The 15236-nt window shown below is 41.5% G+C and overlaps 1 protein-coding gene and 1 pseudogene across 1 annotated transcript in view; both read left to right on the forward strand.

The window, feature by feature from the left end:
- Positions 1 to 15236, forward strand: part of CACNB4 (calcium voltage-gated channel auxiliary subunit beta 4) — a 216626-nt gene that overhangs the window by 41209 nt on the left and 160181 nt on the right. The window lies entirely within an intron of this gene.
- LOC111739569 lies at positions 6267 to 6385 on the forward strand (annotated as a pseudogene).

The following is a 15236-nucleotide window of genomic DNA, read 5'->3' on the forward strand; positions in this document are numbered from 1 at the left end:
CTGGGGTTGCAGGATGCAGGATGCCGCTTGAGATTGTGCTGGTGACCTCAGATTAAGAGAACCCAGAAAGGCATTCTAGCCTTCCCATCCCAGCAGCAAATAGTTTGGAGCTTCTGGGAGCTTGTCCCTTATAAAGTCACTGACTTGGCCCTGGGTGTTGGGGAGATAAAGCATTGCTTCTGAAACAGGACTTGGGCAGTTCCAGCCCTGCATTGGGGGGAGGTTTGGCTAGAAGAGTGGTGGACCGAAGGGATTACATAGTTTACTCATTTATTCACACATTCCACTAATATTTATTGAGCACTTATTATGTGCCAGGCATTATTCCAAGACAAAGGCCCCGTATAGACTTTATGTTCTGATGGAATATTTTAAAATTTGATACACGTATATATGGTGAAATGATTACCACAATGAGCTTAGTTACCACACCCATCACCGCACATAATTCAAACTTTCTTTTGTACTGAGAACATTTAAGAGCTATTCTCTTAGCAACTGTCAAGTATATAATACAGTATGATTAATTATGGTCACCATCCTGTATATTAGATCCCCAGAACTTATTCATCTGTCTGATGGAATTAATAGGAGAATTAGTGCTAACATTTCTCTTGACTTTCAGGTGTATATCCTTCCAGTAATGCTGGAAATAACACAATCTTTTAATTACTTGCTAAATTTCTTCTCTTCAGTGGATTTGGGGAAACAAAGAGAGATCATACTCAAAGCTGTTTCTTGGTTCAGTCTTTTTCGAATAATCAAGATTACTGAAGGCAGGTGTTTTCAGTGGTATAATCCTCAAGTCTTTTGGATGTGGACTGATTGGCCTAGATTCTTCTTTCTTCCTGCAAAATCTCCACGCCCCCACCTCCTATCAAAAATCAAACCTTTCATGTAGTGATTTTAGTAAACGCTCTCATAACAAGCAATAACGTTCCTCCAGCCCCTGCCCCCCATAGCCAATTGCCTACTTTCTGTATTTTTTTCCCACTGTCATTTTAATTCTTTTTTTTTTTTTACTGGATTTAATCATTTGTGGTAAATCTAAACAGAAATTTATAGTCTCCGTTACAGATTGCCCTTTGCAGTATTCTGGAAATTTTTCCCCTGAGTACTCGGTTATGCAGCTAAAAAACGATGATGACTTAAAACTTCATGGTTTATTAGACATATTCTTGAACCTCAGAATACAGACCTTTCTATGCACAAAGGATTCTGCAGTGAAAAATTCCAAAGGGAGGGGGAAATACTTTGGGACTAGCTAATAGGAAAGGGAAAAATCATCTTTCTTAGTGTCTCAGAATCATTATGTTGAATGCCAAGAGTTTGAGAGAAACCGGGAAGGGCTTTATCTGATGTTGATTGAAATCCTCATATTCCCTCCATGGAGTTCACAGATTCTGCTTCAGCTGGTCAGAGGGTCTCCGCCCTAAAAGGCCAAGGTCAGGGGTCACAATCGTTGATCTTTTGCCATGGGCACTGAGGGCTTTGCTGAGATGCTCAACAGGGATGTGTGATCATAATGCAACTTTGTTTATGTAGACATTTTCCACTAGGAAATTGTCTCGAAAATACCAATTTGTTTCACAGAAAATATCCATCACTTGGCACTGGCAATATGCATATTTAGGTGAACAAAAGGCCAGATTTTTAGGGAAGGCCTAGATATTTCTCTGATCTTGAAAAATTCTTTCTGAATTTAATTAGCTGAAGGAAATATTAGTGAAATATGAGACCTCGGATAGACATGGCATCAGATGCTTTGGTTCAATTCTTATCTGGGCCAGATTTGTAATAGGAATTTCTAAATTTGAAGGTACTAGCTGTTACTGAATTCTTTTTAAAATGTAGGAGTTAGATATCATGAGATAGGAAGACCACGAACTTTCTGATATAGCAGATATTTAAAATTCTACTTTTAACTAGTATATGGATTAGACTTCTTGGTATTTTTGATACTTAAAAAAAAATCCCAGATAATTTATTCAGAATAACCCATAAATGACACATTCTCATTTAACTGCAAAGAAAATAGGGGGCCACCATTTATCAGCCATTTATCATTATTTTTGTAGAAATAGAATGTGAAATTAGAATTCATATTCTGTTTGGATATAAAGTATATTCATGTCCCTAATACAATTAAGAAACTTTAATCTTTGTCAATGAATTATGCCCAAAGTGTGCACAAGATACATATTGTCATAAATACCTGCTTTTTTTCCCTATTAAAATAGAGTAGATGCTATTATATATCTGTCCAGGTTCAGTGCTTACTTCATGTCTGACTGTGTTGTCACAGCTCCTCTCAGGGCCTCTGCGCATCTGTGCAGCAGCAACCTCCCAATCTCACTTTCTAGGAGTCTTTTAAAATGACTGAATTTGCAGCCGGTCCTGCCTTTTATTGCCTGTGTCTTGCATGGAGAGAGATTCGAGAAGAAAGAGAAGCCTCAGCCTCTGCTATTAATTGCTGTAGGAGATGCTGGGCTATGGTAAGGGGCCTAGCGGGAGACAAGGACGGCCTTTCCTTTGCTGTGTCTCCAGCTGCTCCCTCACATCTATCCACTTAAGTCAGTTTCAGGGTCCGAGGTGAAAGTCCTAAGTACGTATCATCTCTGCTGAGCACACTCATTATCTGCAGCCAGGCCACACTCCAGCTTCTGGCCTGCCATTAGCCAAACCTTTAGTAGAAGCTGGGGGGATATGTGATCTGAATTCAGCTCATTAGGCCAAAGGCAGACAGCAGAACTAGGAAAGGGTCTGGGGAGAGCTGTTTCACGATTCCCAGCAACTTGAGCACACTCTGGTGTAGAAATTAGCAAATCCCAGGATTACAAGCTCACCAACTTCTTGCCTTACAAGGCTATTTGTTCTGTGTTCCCATTGCAGACAAGCATCCCCGATGCTTTAAAGAATTTAGGAACTTTGCCATCAGCAGGATTTATGAAAGCAACCAGCACTCCCACCTCCTGCCCCCAAACATAGCTTGGTGGATCACAGGTTCCCGACATGCATTTCTTTGGGGACCCCTCTGATCTCCTCAGTTTTCCCTGCCAGCGTAAACCTTGAACAGATTCCCCGGGCCTTGCATTTTGTCACAGCCTTTTGGGGGGTCCTTGGCTTTCTCATCCAGCTGCTGGAGCCTGGTTCTACCTTCCCTGCAGTTTGGGGCACTGCCAGCTCCCTGCTGTAGCATTTGGCAGGCAGCTCTGAGGATGAGGGGCAAGCAACAGCATTGCAGGCCTGCTGATGTCTTGGCAGCAGGATGGCCACCCTGGCTGACTTTCAACCAACTGGGAGAAGAAAAACTCTGTCCAGCAAAGCACCTCCTCTCTTTAGGTCTCAAAGGGAAGCTATGGCTGCAGTCCTTTCTCTCCCTTCCATCTCTAGGAAAAGAAGAGTGTCATCCTAAATGCTGTGCCCTCACAGTGGGAGGGGTTAGGTGCTTTTATCAAAAGCAAGAAGAATGAGAAAAATATAGCTTCACCAGGAGTCAGAAGGTCACATACTTCAAAATATGTTAGCATATATTTTTTGCCTTAGCACGTATTCTTTACTTCTTCTCCTCCTCCTCCTTTTTTTTTTTTTAGCTTCGACATACCTAAAACAAATAGTCAGATATGTAAATGTTTGTAGAACTAGGGCTTATATGGACTCAAGAATAGCATGATTCCTCTGTAATGTCTGCAGATATGTTTCTTTAGCAAAGACTAAGATTTGGGCCCAAGCAGGATTTGTTGTTCTCGGAATGACTTAGTTCGTAAATCAGGGGAATGCAGAATGTTACACAAGCACCTTCTTGGATTCTTACTCAACGGAGGGAGTCATGATACATTATTAGGTATAGTAAGTGTGTTATTTCAACATCCACCTTAGAGCACTCATCACAGGGGAATAAATAGAGTATTATCATTAATTCTGCCTAAACCAAGATTCTCAGATATGACTCATTGAGAAGACCCTAAGTAAGCACCTGAGAACCTCCTATTTGCTCCCCAAAATGAACTGTGGCAGGATTAGCAGGTGTGCGATATGATCTAAGACTGCCATCTTGTGGCTAAGATCATCATAAATATTTTGAGATAGAAATATCCAAATGAGGATTCTGCTCAGGTTCAATGCCTTTTTGCAGCTCAAGTTCACACTAGCTGCTTTTCAACGACTAGTGAAGTTCCTGGCTTACTGAGTTAATATTTGTCAAGTTAAACTTTTTGAAGGGCTCTCACGTTACTTGTTCTATGAGAGGATACTTGTTCTATGTTATGCTAGAAGGCATAGCCAAGACTTTGTTTGACATTTTGTCTTTCAACCGTAGTCTACAGGCCATGGGGTTCATAGTAAGACAGGATACTCTAAATCTAGTCGGGGCAGTCTAAGGAGTGCTGGGAGTATCACTTTCCATGCCCTGGAAACTCCACTTTTATAGGTTGATGTCCTCATTGAAATCTATTCTTCATTACATTTAATACTTTTATTCTCATTGATGTGATGGGGTTTTAAAATCTTGTAGAGATTTAAATTTATTTTTGAAATTTTAAACTCAGAAATGCTTAAGGGAACAAACTTGAGGGAAATTTTTATTGATTAATCCGAGGTAATCTTGCGGTTTGTCCACAAAGACAGTTTAATCCCCATTAATACATTTTAGTATTCTGATATTTTTGAAAATCATCTTAAATAATTTTTGGAGCAAAGGAGAGAATAAATATACAAAACAAATAGTTCATTTAGGAAAATTCTTGCCTCCTGGGAGGCATTTGGGTATTGCGTGTAATGTGGTGGAGACAGTGTCAGACATTTCTCTCTCATTAGAATGTCAAACTTTCCATCTCCTGCCCAGAGGTTTGCGATTTTGAAGGGCACTGGATTATAAACTAGACCAGCCATTTTGTGATTAGGTTAGGGCATTGGAAATTTGTTTATTCAACAACAGGGCCCATTTGTTGACCACCGACAATACTTTGCCACTGCATCTCCAGGACTCCCAGCCACCCAAGTGGTTCCTTTGGTTGTCTTCTCTGCCTCAAGCCTGCTGTCAATTCCACTTAAGATGGAAATGCAAAACCAGTTAGTCCCATTTAAGCAGCACCACACGGTGCTTAGTAAAGAAGAAAAGAGCCCACAGGGCAGCTCCTTTCCCCACAGTGTTTTCTCCTTACCCCAAAGGTGAGCCATTTTGGAAGTGCGTTGTGAGGAGCATCACTGTAGGAGGCAGCAATTCTGTATGATGCCATCCCCTGGTCCTTTCAAGCCAGGCTGCATAGGCCTGCAGAGCGGAAAAAGTCATATCCTCCTAATTCACATGCAAAGCATTAAGTTAAAATTGGCATTTATGTGATGCTTTTCATTACAGGAGGCTTTTTCTGGAGGGAAGCTGCCTGCCGTGTCCCGATTTTTTTGGTAACGGCTTAAAATAAAGAGGAAAGGCCAGAGCAGGCGGCGAGGTCAGCTTGCTTTTCTTGCATGATATGTGTTGTCCTCACTCTTAATTCCCCCTGCAGTGTGACCTTGTCCCTTCATTGTCATCACCTGTCACTGGAGCCCTTGGTGACCCCCCTAATGGAGACTTCAGGAGCATTCAGTCCATTAAGGGTTGCCATTCGAATCCCAATCTCTTTTCCTACTTCTTTTTGCTGCCCTGCATGGATGTATTAAGACCTACTTTGCAAGACATGACTTCTGATGGGCTTTTAATTTGAAATGAAATTTAAATGCACTGACCCTGTGCATTCTGATAATTTAACATCCCTGTTGGGAGACAAATAATGAGGAGGAAGTTGCTCCGAGTCCATCTTGCTCTTAAGCCTGACAGGTTTTATTTGAAAGAGCTGCCTGTTAGTGAGGGAGAAATGCTAATTTTTTTCCCTGCCTCAGGAGCTGTTGAACTTTATTTCCCCTACCCCCCAGGTGTTAGGAAAAGGGGATTAAAAATAGCAGGTGACCCAGACACACTGCACAAAAAGAAGTCTTTTCTTCTCTCATGTTGCCGATTACCTGCCTCTTGTTAATGAGGAAGAGAAAGATCTGTTACCTAAAAACTGAAGGCGTGAGTAATTCTATTCAGGGAAATTTGAAATATCAGAGGAATTAGAGGGGTTCTTGCAAAAGGGCAAAAGCTTCCATTTTTCATTTTTTTCTTTTCCATGTGACCATGTGCCCTTTGCCTTAAAGCCTCTCTCCCTACCTCCTCCCACCCCTCCCAGCTAAATGTTGGGTCAGATTATTTAGAAGTTTTTAAATAGGAGAGAAAAAGGATTCTTCCAGTCTATGGCCATGCCACCCTGAACAAGCCCGATCCTGTATGATCTCGGAAGCTAAGCAGGGTTGGTCCTAGTTATTACTAGGATGGGAGACCATCTAGGAATACCAGGTGCTGTGTAGGTGTAAAAAATAAAAAATAAGGGATTGTAAGCTGACAAGGTCCTTGCAATCTGTGAGGTCAACCAAGGCTTGCCTCTCCTAAAAAAAAAAAAAAAAATTCTTCCAGGTTTGGCTCTTCTGTCTTTTGAAAATATACAGTCTGTGGAGGAGAATTCATAAAAGATGGAAGTTTGGGGTTCCTGTTACTTTTTAAAATGGTACTTACCCAGATCACATTGATTCTGCCTCTCACCCTAGATAGAATCTTCTCGTGCCAGACAGACCCCGGAGGCCATGCTGAGACCACAGGAGACCTGAACTGCAAGGGTATCCCGGCAGCTGTGAGGAGAGGCTGTGGCTGCTCCTCCGGGATGCTGAGCCTAGCCGCCCAGTGCCCTCGCTGCTGTTTTCAGTAACTTTAAAGGGGCAGCAGTCCGTCCACAACACGCAAGGGAGTGCTAACCTAAGAGTTAAATTTGCATCAGCAAGTAGATATCTGCCCTTTTGCAAAAACACTTATCAGCATAGATCTTCATCCTTATCTGTTCTCCTTGGTTATTTAACCAGCCATGTGGGCCTTCTTTCTGGCCCTCAGATATGCCCAGCTCATCCTCACCTAGGGCCTTTTCCCTGCTTGGTGTGGTGTTCTCTAGGTCTTTTCCTGGCTCCTTACCCCTCACTCAGGCGTTAACCGAAGTGTGACCTCTGGAGAGGAGCTTTTCTGCGCCAACCTAGTCTATCATTTTTCGGTTTTCTGTCTTCATAGCATTTTGCAGTGTCAGAAATGACCTTAGATGCCTGTTAAAAGCAGACTGTGGCCTCAGATCCCTTAGGTATATCTCAGCCCCACTCCTTGTGTTGGATGTCTTCTCTTTGTCCTTCCAGATCCAGCTTCTACCCTCCTCCACCTCCTACGCCCAACGCATCCCTGGGCTTCTTACCGTGGGCTTCCGCTTCTGTTTCTTTCTGGTTAGGCTCAGCCAGTTGGGGAGGCTGATGGAGAGCTGAGGTCAGTGCCAACCAGTCCAGGTGCCTGAACCTTTCTAGGCAAGGCCACACCATCAATGAGTGACCTGTCTGTTCAGCCACCCTCTCTGGTTTCACACCTACTCCCTCACCTGGACCGTTTGCACTTCTGTGTACATGGTTCCCCTCTATTTATTCTGGGGTTCTGTACTACTCTTTGTTGGTGTCCTTAAATGCTTCCCACACCTTTGTAAAACTCCTCTAATCACTGTTTGAGAGTGTCGTTTATTTCTCACAGGGGAATATAACTTAAGAGCTAGAGGTAGTTAATTAACTTCTTTGTGCCTCAGTTGCCCCATCTGTGAAGCACACATAATAGAACCATCTTCTAGAGTTGTTGTGGGATTAAATGAGTTATTACTTGCGAAATGCTTAGCAGGGTGTCTGGCACATGGTAAGTACTGTGTAGCCATTTGCTATTTTGTTGTTGTTGTTGTTGTTATTATTATTATTATTACATATGCTTGTTGACCCATGTATTGCTTCCTTTGACCCTGCTAGAATGCAGGCTCTTTGGGGGCAGGAGCTCTGTCTTTGTGCTGCATTCTCAGGTTCTAGAACAATGCCAGCTCCATAGAAGCACCATATATACATATATTTTTAAACTGGCTGTCAGATAACCAGAAACTCTATTCCATAATAAAGTTCAGTTCAATAAACATTAATTGCATGTGTCAAGTTTTATTATTGTAAAAGTTCAAAATCAGTTATTAATTTTAAATAAATATTAATTGAATCAATGTTTAAAAAGTAAGAATAATTTTAATACTCTAAATAAATACTAGTTTATCAACTCTATGGGTTTTAAATGTTCTAATTTTCAATTTAGTAAAAAATTTTTCTTAAATTACTTAAGTTTTCCAAGGTCTTAATCAAACTTTTCATTTATGCAGACTGCCTGACAACTTGGAAAAAATAAAATAAAGCTAAAAGCATGTTTTTAGGAAAAAAATATTCTCTTTGGGGCTTAACATAAATCCATCGATGAGGAAATAGAACAGGTTACAAGGTTGCTTATAACACTAAGAACATATTTTCTGGGGGCGGGGGTACAGATTTAAGATTTAAAAATGTTAATATACTTAGCTAGTGAATATTTTTACCTGAAATTAATCAGTTTAAAGGTACAGTTTACAGCCTAATAAGTACATTGTGTAGTGTAAACTTCTATTCTTCCTTTAAAATTAGCCAGATTTCAAATTTTCAGAGGATCATTGGTTTTTCTGTCTTTTGAATGTCTCGATATCACATACTTAATGGCAGTGGCAACTGGACTATTTAGTAAGTGCATGGAATCAATCCCTTAAAAGTTTTTTTTGGATCAAAAACCCTCTTGGTATTTAGCGGAAGTAATAGAGCTTTACATAGCTGCAATCTTGGCCAGTAGCAGTTTTTGAACCATAGACTGTACTATGGTGGGAAGTAGGGGAAGTGGGAAGAAGGAAGGATGAAGAAGACCAAATATAAAATAAATAGGAGACATAATCCTTCCTTCACCCAGTTTATAGTCTTATCATATATGTGGAAAAAGAAAAGGCTTAAGGCCATTTAGAGATTAAATGACTATATATATAAATTAAGTCTGTGTACACAAGGGGACTTTTAAAAATGAGGACATCGTATTTATTTATTTTTCTAGGGAGCTTATGGGAACAAAGGTCATATAGCCTGGTTTAGCACCAGGAGTAGTTACTCATACAGTAGATAGTGCCCCAGTTATACAAGGAAAACGAAACTGTGGGACAGACTCCAGTGAAGAAAAATTGACAGTTACTACCTGGAAGATGTCTAAACTAGTTTTGTCCAAATGGTGGTTTATTCAGCAAGATTCCAGTATGACAAAAGGGGTAGGCCATGCCCTTAAAGCTTGTTGAGATGGGATTTAGAGAAGTTGTGTATGTAGTGTAACAGCTCCAGACTCAGACTTCGGTGTCCAAATCCTGGTGTTGTCAACTCGCTGTGTGCCTTGGTCAGATTTTGCTGACTTAGTTTTCTCATCTGTAAAGACTGGTAATAATGGCCTGACCTCACAAGCATTGTAAGCATTAAATGAGTTAATACATGTAAACCAATGAGTTCAGTTTTGTCTGTTATTATTTGACCTGCTTATTCATCTTCCAGCAAAAACAGCAAGAACTTTTTAAGGTAGAAAGTTATAAAGTACATCGACATCTTTGGCAAGAGGAAATGCATTAATTAAAAAAGGATTTAGATTTCTGAATTGCCTATTATTAAAAATTAAATTTTATTAAAGCATTCGGTAATATATGGTTAAACTATAGTCTTTGCTGTCCTTAAGGAATTTGTAATTCATTATAGCATTCTTAAAACTGTGACGCACTAAGTTAGATGTACCATGAGCTATCTTCAATAGTTGATAGATAAAATTAGTCAACAAGTTAACAAGTTAGCAAATTGCTGATTTCTGTGGGCCGCAAAATATATTTGGTCCAATGTGCTTTAAGGAATAAAAGGTTAAGCCGAATATCAGGAGACCTGGCTTTTGCCCCACTGTATGTGTGGCCTCCATTAATCCTTTCTGTCTGTAGACCTGTTTCTTATCTGTGGAACAGAAGTACTGGGCTAGTGAGAAGAGGATTCCTTCCAGCTCTCACAGTCTTTGGATCTATATTTTGAAACCATCTGCAGGGCAGTTTTAACAGAAGGTCTGAAAATCAGACTTGGTGATGTGCCTCCAGTTCCTTTTTTCTTCTCCCTTCTTTGCCACATTTTTCCCACTTTGGAGGATGCGGACTCTTGAATCATCAAGGCTGTGTGGCACTCTGCTCTTGCCTGAATATGAAATGAGGGAGTTTGCTCTTCCCTAACTGAACCTTAGCTGAAGCTTTAAGCCCCTGGCTTTGTGAGACCATCCTCACCGTGTTTGCCTTTTAGAGAACTGGATGCCTATAGAGAAGGCAGACTTTTTAGTATGGAGGGAAAGATCCATTTTCTAGAATGGATGACTGTTAAAGGATTCTCCTCTTTTCTTTGCCTATGATCTAGTCGTTTACCATTGACCCCATGTCTCTTTTCGGGGTTTTCCAGGATTTCCACTGACACTCCTTTTGCTCCCTGGAAGGTCTGAGGACTCTGACACCTGAGGGTATGGAGCCACCAGGAGGTGCTATCAGGGAGGTGAGAAAGCCAGGGTTAAGGATGGAGTCCCAGGTTTGACTGTGAGTTGTCCCCTGCCTAATTCCTCTGGGCAAGCCCCTGGTCATGTTCTTCAAGTTGCGTGGCCCAGGAGGCCACTGTGGAATCCGCAGCACAGATGGCAGCACCTGCCAGCCATTGAAGATCAAGAGGGAAGAAATCACTCACCTGTGCTCTCCCTCTCATCCTCAGTCTCCTGTATTTCCAGGTTTTGGAATGTCCTCCTATGAAGCCAAACTCCATGTCACATGTGAATCATGATTCACTCTCACTTTTATCCCATTCTTGTGTTTCACTATCGTAATATCTCATACTCATTACTTTCTCCGATGTAATAATTTGTAAAGTGTCTTTTGTATGGTGACCAACCATCCTGGGGACTGAGGGGTTTTCCAGGATGCAGGAGGGATGTTAGGTGCTAAAACCAAGAAAGTTCTAGGCCAGCCAGGATGGTTGGTCAGTCTTCTGTTAGGTCTTCCTTTTCTTTATGGCAGGGAGTTTCTCAGTATATTGTTATTACTTCATCTATAAAATATCTTGTTATCCCACAGCAATGCTTTTTGTCGACCCCAAATGTCCTTTCCTCAGGACTGTTATACCCACTTTGCTGTGTCTTCCTCGTCTTGCATCCAGGTCAGAGGCTGTGCAGCGAATAAGACGTTTTCCTCACACCTTGTTTGACATCATTCTCAATCTCAGAAAGAGAGTGTGCTCAGAGCTGCCTCTGAAAGAAAATGAGGCATCATGAACTGGGGCTTCAAGGTTCTTTACTCAGTTCACCCTTTTGTGTGATTCCTGTTTACTTATTATCATGATACATGCCTCTGCCTCTATGTAGCCCATACAGTCTATCTTCTTGGCCTTAATCTATTTTTCCTGCCTATGAGTTGTCCCTTACCTATTGTCCCAAACCACTTGGATTTTTCTCCTCAAAGCTGCTTAGTGCCATCCTCTGTTCATGAAGCCTCCTTGAACAACCCCTGTCCTTCGTTTCCCATTCCTAGCACTTGTTGGTGCTTTTTTGTGTGTTTACCCTTTTCTTGCTGATATCCACTCATATGATATTTACTTGTATGAGTTCCCTGTTGCTTATGAGATTTTAAGCATTAAATGCAAGGATCTACTTCTCCTTTCCCATGACTCCTCTAAAGCTCACTGCAAGTCATTTACCATGTGGAGACACATGAATATCTTTGACCAACAGATTGCTCATTTGGGCTCAGTCTTGATCAGACACCAAGGAGAACAAATTAAAATAATACTCTCTTCTGCTTCTTTCACAGCAAGGCAGATATAAGTAATGTGATCGTACAGATTATATCATGATGATGAAATGATTGCATAATTATCTGGAAAACACGTGGGTTAAGTATTCAGAGGTGCAGTAAAAGAGTGGCTTGTAGGTTACAGCAGAAGCGGTTAGGTAAGTGAGGGCAGTGAGGAGGCTTGGGCTGTTCTTTGTTATAAAACGAGAGGTGTCATTGGGCGTCAGGAGAATGTGCACTGACTCATGCAGAGCATGTATGAATCTGGGCCACAATGACGTGCTTGTTCATGTTTTATTTATATGTTTAGGGTAGCTTTAATTTTATAATGCAACATTTCCCAATTGTGCCCTTTGCTGGTCTGGAGGTTACGGCAACAGCCAACAAATGAGTAATCCTTCCAGTGGATTAGCATCAACTAGCAGAATCCATGGAATTCCTGGTCCTAACTGATTTCTCTTCATTTAAAGGGTATTAAGGGCTACTCCTCCTTTGCTTTTCCCTCATTCTTCACTTCATTTAGGTCTAGGCTTAGATGGCCCTTCTCTTGTGTTTGCCTCATTAGGGTGGAACAGGTCAACCTCTTACCCCAAATTTGGTTTTGATGTCAAGACTGATGATGCTATACATGCACAAAGAGGGGGGCATGAAAAGATTTATTACTCCCAAATTGAGGCTCTTCATGGAGAACAGGGCGGGATCCCAAGCTAGACTGAAAATGGCTTGAGAGAGCGGGTTTGGGCATTGGCTTTGGCTTCCCTGGTGGGAGGGGATTTGGGCTGCGGTAGGACTTATGTAGCTTGAATTTCTCACTAGAGCCAAAACAGGTAGCACATGGCTTACCTCTCAGCTTCACCCGACATGGGTCAAGATGAGGAGAAGGAGGCATGGGGTTTGCAAGCTGTCAGCAGTCCAGCATCAAAAATGGAGGTAGCCCCTTAATACAGCCTTCCTTAGAGACACTTTCTCTGATCACCAGTTGGCACTACCTGATATTATTATATTAAGAGCTTATTTCTGTGATTGCTGTTCCCCTACTAGATTATAAGAGTTTTGTCTGACTTGTTCACCACCTAATTCTTAGGGTCCAGAACTGTGTGGTGGAGGCTCTTAATAGGTATTCACTATAAGAATGCTGTGGCATGGGTCTGTTCCACTTCCTGATGACCAACCGTGTCTGTGCCCCTTCCTCCTGTGGTATGCTTCTCTGTTCCTTCTCACCTGTGGCTCCTAAGTCACTGAGTAGACTCTTCTTTCTCAATGCGAGTTCATCTACATTGGCATCATGGTCAGAGTGACATTTATTCCTCTAAAATTTGGAAAAGTGATTAATCTTGGGGATTAGCAGTTAGCCTCAATAGTTTCTAGTGGTTGAGAGTCTACACTTTGGGATGTGATATACTCGAGTTTACATATGGGCTGCTTAATAATTGTATTGCTTTGACAATTTACTCAACAATTCTCTGCATATATTTTCTCATATGTAACATGAAGATAGTAATAGAACTACGCTCTTAAGCTGGATGTGAAGCTTAAATGAGTTAATACATGGAAGTGCATTCTAGTGCCTGGCATATGGAAAATACTCAACAAATATTAATTATTATTATAGTTATTGGTCTTCTCATTCATCCTTTCAACTCCTGTTTATTGAGTGCCTACTATAAGCCAGGCACTATTCGAAGTACTGGGGATTAGCAGTCAGTGAGCAAAATGGACCAGAATTCCTGCTCTCATGGAGTTTAAATTCCAGTAGGAGAAACTGAAAATAAACAAGATAAATAAGAAAAACACATACTATGTTAGAGTGTGCTAAGTCAATTAGAAGAATAAAAGTAAGATCAGAAAGGAGTTGCAGTTTTAAACAGAGTAGGCAGGAAACGATCTCAATAAGATGACATTTAAGTAAAGACCTGAAGGAGATGAGAGAGGGAGGCGAATGGTTAAGTGAGGAAAGAGTGTTCCAAGCAGCGGTCACCGCAAGTGCAAAGGCCCTGAGACAGAATCATGCCTGGTGTGTCTGAGGAGCAAAAAAGGCAAGTAGAAGATGCGATCTGAGCTATCTAAGGGACCAAGTTATGTCGTGCCCTGACTTTTACTCCAGAAGAGAAGGGAAGATTTTTGGAAGTGTGGAGCGGAGGAGTTATGTTTTCTTTCTTACATTTTAACAGGATCTCTCTGGCTGCTCAGTTGAGACTAGATTTAAGGGGAAAAGAAAGCGTAGAAGCAGAGACGCTAGTCAGGAGGATATAGCAATAATTCAGATGAGAGATAATGATGCCTTGGACTAGGGAAGTAGAGTTTGATGAGAAGCCATATTCTGGATATATTTTGAAGGTAGAATAAATAGAGTTTGCTATTGAATGTGGGGAGTGGGAAAAGTAAGAAGACAAGGATGACTTTCAAGGGTTTTAGACTGAGGAAAGATTTTGGAAGAATGGGTTGCCATTTTTGAAGATCAGGAGAGGAGTAAGTTTGGTGGGAGAAGGGAGTAGTGGATCAGGAACATTGTTTTGGACATGTTAAGTTTGAGATGCCTATTAAAAATCCGAGTTGGATACATGAGTCTGGAGTTTAGGAAAATGGTTAGAGCTAAATATATACAGTTTGGAGGCATCAGATATGCCACCTACCTTGGGTACCAGTTGGCCCACCTTTCATATCTGCCACATCTGAATTAGGCAGATTGCTGTGAGCTCAGACTCACCTCAAGTGCAAACTATGTATCTTTTCACTTTCTGCTGCCTGGCCTTCTCTGAAGCTTACTGCAGCCTAGAAGTGCAAGGGAGTCAATGCCTCTAGGGAAATCCTCCATCAAGGGCGATGAAGCAAGTAGGTAAATGCTTCAGCATCCTGGGGTAGGGGTAGGGAGGGTTACTAATACTTTCCAGGAGGCCCAGCAGAGTCCAACCCCTGTTGCCCATACAGTGACCCTGAAAACACACGTTTACATCGACTTTTCCTCATATTCTCTCTTGTTCTCCCCACTCCCTCACTTCTGGTCAATGGGAACATGTTCCAAATAAACCGCCTGCACCCAAGTCCTTGACTCAGGCTTTGCGTTCAGGTGAATCTAAACTAAGAAGTCAGTTTTTAAAAGGTACTTATGGCCATGAGAGTGGCTGCTGAGATCTCCCAGAGAGTAAGTGTAGACAGAAAGAGAAGCGGTCTGGGCACTGAGCCATGGGAGTGTTCCAGCATCTAGAGCAGTGATGCTTAATCCTGGAGGAACATCAGAATCACTTGGGGGAGTCTAGTAGTCCTCCATACCTGGGGCCCTTCCCTTATGAATTAAATCAGAATCATTGGCCATCTCTAGCCTTTAAAAGTTTTCTGGGTGATTCTAATACACAAGTAGGGTTGAGGATACTTGTTTAAAGGTTGGGAAGATGAGGATCCAGCAAAGGAAACTGAGTGGTCAGAAAA

Source organism: Pteropus vampyrus, unplaced genomic scaffold (assembly GCF_000151845.1).
Source record: "Pteropus vampyrus isolate Shadow unplaced genomic scaffold, Pvam_2.0 Scaffold2, whole genome shotgun sequence".
Lineage (NCBI taxonomy): Eukaryota > Metazoa > Chordata > Mammalia > Chiroptera > Pteropodidae > Pteropus > Pteropus vampyrus.